Here is a 3,369-nt window from a genome sequence, read left to right as displayed (position 1 = left end):
TACTGAGCATGACAATGGTTATTCTTGGTGAGTCCCTTAAAGGAGATGATCTCTGGTTTCCTTTCAACCTGGGGCAGCTGAATGTGAGCTTCATCTGCGTTGCCTCTGCCTTGCTGTCACCCTATTGCCTTCCTCTGTCTGGGGCAGAGGACTCAGGCTGTCTGGGGGCCTATAGGAGGCTGGGATGGCAAATGCCAGCCCTGCACCCTACTGGCAGTGGCAAGAGCTAAAAACTTCACTCTCCCCTGGCTAGGGAACTCCTCTTAGTGGCCCACCAGATCTGAGGACTAAGGGAGGGGGGGCAGTGAAGCTACTTTTGTATTTACCATTAACTGGTGTCTTTATCTGCCTGTCAAGGACCACTTGTCTAGAGCAGTGTCTTGCCAATGGGTTTCAGCCCTGGGCAAGTTCACTATGGATTCAATGTGACCAAAGAAAATGACAGCAAAACGTTCTTGGGGTGAAAGGGTTATACCCAACTTTATTTCCAGGTGGCAGGTCAGTCACTAAAATCCCATTCACTCAGAGCAAGTCTGCATGCAGCAAGCCGGTCTCTGCCTCTGGGACCCTCTGGCTGCACAGCCGTCCTTCGGGCCTCTCTGCACAATCGCCCCACACAGCCGTCCTCTGGGCCTCTGTTCTCGGGGCTGCCACCACTCCAGCCACTGCTCTGCTCTCCCGCAGCCTTGCAGCCCTGCCACCATGTCGCGCGCAGAGCACTGGGCAGAGCTCTTTATATAGAGTCAACTGCCATGTATTGCCCACAGGTGTGCAGTGAGGTAGTCAACCACAACCAGGGGAGAATCCTGGACACAGGAGCTCTCATTTTATCTGCAAGGAGAAAGAATGTGTCCTTACCTTAATTCCATCTTTAGAAGTAGGAAATTCGTTTTCAACCAAATGGAATGACTCAGCACTGGTGTTCCATTCTGTCCGTCTGTTTGTGTCCCTCTAACTACAGAGCTCTGACCATACATCATACCTTAGGCAGCTCAGCAGAGTCAGCCCTCAGCCAGGGCCCTGATTCAGGTGATTGCTGGCCCACCTGCCTGCGTGTACCCCCCCATCGATTACTGAGCGGCATGTATTCCCAGAGCGCCTCAGCTTCATCCTTGGTGTGCTATATTAGCTTCAGGTTTGCCTCTTTGCCTCCAGAAGACAGTCTTTGGTTTTTCAGGCTTGCCCCTCCCTCCACCTTCCCCTGTGCTTGACTTAGGGCTTTATAGATCCCTGAGTTAGAGCACTCTTACAGCTACAAAACACATAAAGGCGCACCTTCTTTTGTCTCATCTATGCCACCACTTTGACATGGAAGATGTGCTTTCATGGGACCCCTCAGAACATTACCTGAGACCCTCGATGACTTCTTCCTTACCTGTCCCTAATTGGGAGCACCGTTCTGTCTGGGTGACGGCGTTCACAGCACAGCCGTATTACTCAATGTCCCAGACCTCACCAGCTGCCGAGTACCATATACAGTCATATTTCTTCCCATGTAAAATAGCAACCAGTTCAGTCTTTTCTCCACCTTCTCTACCTCTCCCCAGATATTGCCAAGAATGCCTGGGTTGCTTGCTTGGTGCATCAGCCTCCTTATAGCTGCCCTCTGAGAAGAAATAAGAACTCTGATGAGAGTCCTGGCAGTCCTACCTCCACACCTCCTGAGCTCTAGATTGCCCAGACAGCCCCAGCGCTGTGGCTGATGTCGCGGGGGAGTGGGGGGGGGCGGCTGGTCTTCCTGCAGATACCTAGACAGGCTATGACTGCCAAAGGGAAAAAAAGAACCCTGAGTTTTAAAAAATCATTGTAATTATTATGACTATACCCAGTGGCTGATCTTTGACTTGATGAACTAACTCATTGGAGAATTGTCCTCCCACTGAGCCATTGGGGCACCTACAGATTTTCACAGATCACGATGGACAATGACAGGGAAAGTCCTGCCAGACAAGCCCCAGCCAGGCTGAGTAGGGCCTGTGCAGAGCTCCTGCTGCCAGCTGCTAGACACCCCGCATGCTGAGAGCTTTCTGCATGTCTGGATCTCTGTGGATCTCCTGTTCCCCAAATCTCTGCTGTGTACTCCGCCCCCCTCCTGCAACACCACCTGTTACCCCGGCTGCATTGTCCTGACAGCAAATGCCTGGTCCCTTGTGCTCCCTGCATTCTCTCTGGTCAAATATTCCCTTGCTTGGCCCCATTTTTCACCATACATAGAGCTTGGCTGCCACTGAGCTCCTGGTCACCACTGTGATTTAGATTTGGCCTTTCCAGATAACTCTCAGCCAAATGCCTTCTTAGCTTTCATTCCAAAAGCATGCTGGAAAAAAAAAAAGGCAGATGGAAAAGGGGACAGTGCTCAAGCAAGAGCAATCACCGAGAGGTGCCAGGGGACAACAGAGCAAATACACCAGATAACCCTGCTTCCTGATAACCTTTTTGTCCCTTTCCCCTTATCACTAATTCATTGGGGTTGGAACATTGGTGACTCAGACCCTATGGTGGAACCGAAAATAGAATGGCCAATACAGATTTTCCCTACCCTATGACTTACAATATGAAATCTTAAAAAAAAATTTAAGCATAGTGTTCTTTCATATTCCTAAAGAGCCAGTGAGTTGGATGAAGTAGATATTGAAAACATAATTTAATTTACCAAACCCTCTAATTTATACACAGTTTAAAAATAACTTGACTATTGTATAAGGCTAGATACTAACCAAAATTGTTACCAGGCAAAGTTACAACATCTTATAAAATAAGTACATGCTACCGAGCACTTAGTGAGCTGAATGTTTCTGTGCTAACTTAGCCACCTAGGTTATTCAGTCATTTCTGATGCATATCAACCATACAGAACTATAAAATAAGACAACTTCAAAAGTGGGCCAGAGAAGAAACATTTCTTTCTTTCTAGGGACTCTAATGTGTAGCCCCAAATCCAAATGCCAAGTATTTCTAAATGTAGCTTCTAGAATTTATTTTGTTAATTGATACATCCTAGGGGAACATCTTCTCATACGAGCAATATGGTAATGCCATACTGGTCCATGTGCACTCCAGACATGTGTGATACTGGATCTGTGACCTTGAATCATCACTTTAGATTCGACCTCAGCCCCTTCCTGGCACAGCGTCTCCCGGGGCTGCTCCTGTCCTGATCAGGTACCCATGACTCTGACACGTGCAGCGCTTGTGAGCTTCATCTCCTGAACCACCTAATCTTACCTGCTTCATCCCTCTACCTCATCCCATTCTTTCCATCTCTTTTACTTCTAGCTTGGCTGCCCTTATATTATTTTGTTTTGCTTCTTCAGCTCACTCCTTGGGGAGGCAAAACAACATTGTGATTCCAGCTCTCCTACTTACTAA

At 48.1% G+C, this 3,369-nt stretch overlaps 1 long non-coding RNA gene across 2 annotated transcripts; it reads right to left on the bottom strand.

The window, feature by feature from the left end:
* Positions 1-465: 465 nt before the first annotated feature.
* On the bottom strand, positions 466-2,164 carry LOC108403418 (uncharacterized). Of its 2 annotated transcripts, none has more exons than XR_001854675.3 (3): positions 2,112-2,164; positions 1,376-1,606; positions 466-831 (listed from the first exon to the last, which is right to left on the bottom strand). It is a non-coding gene; the product is annotated as an uncharacterized lncRNA (long non-coding RNA). The 2 variants fall into 2 exon arrangements; XR_001854676.3 differs by having other exon boundaries at positions 2,105-2,150.
* Positions 2,165-3,369: the final 1,205 nt, after the last annotated feature.

This window comes from Manis javanica, chromosome 11 (genome assembly GCF_040802235.1).
Source record: "Manis javanica isolate MJ-LG chromosome 11, MJ_LKY, whole genome shotgun sequence".
Classification (NCBI taxonomy): Eukaryota; Metazoa; Chordata; class Mammalia; order Pholidota; family Manidae; genus Manis; species Manis javanica.
The sequence above is the reverse complement of the archived record's forward strand: the minus strand, read 5'-3'. Positions and strand labels throughout refer to the sequence as shown.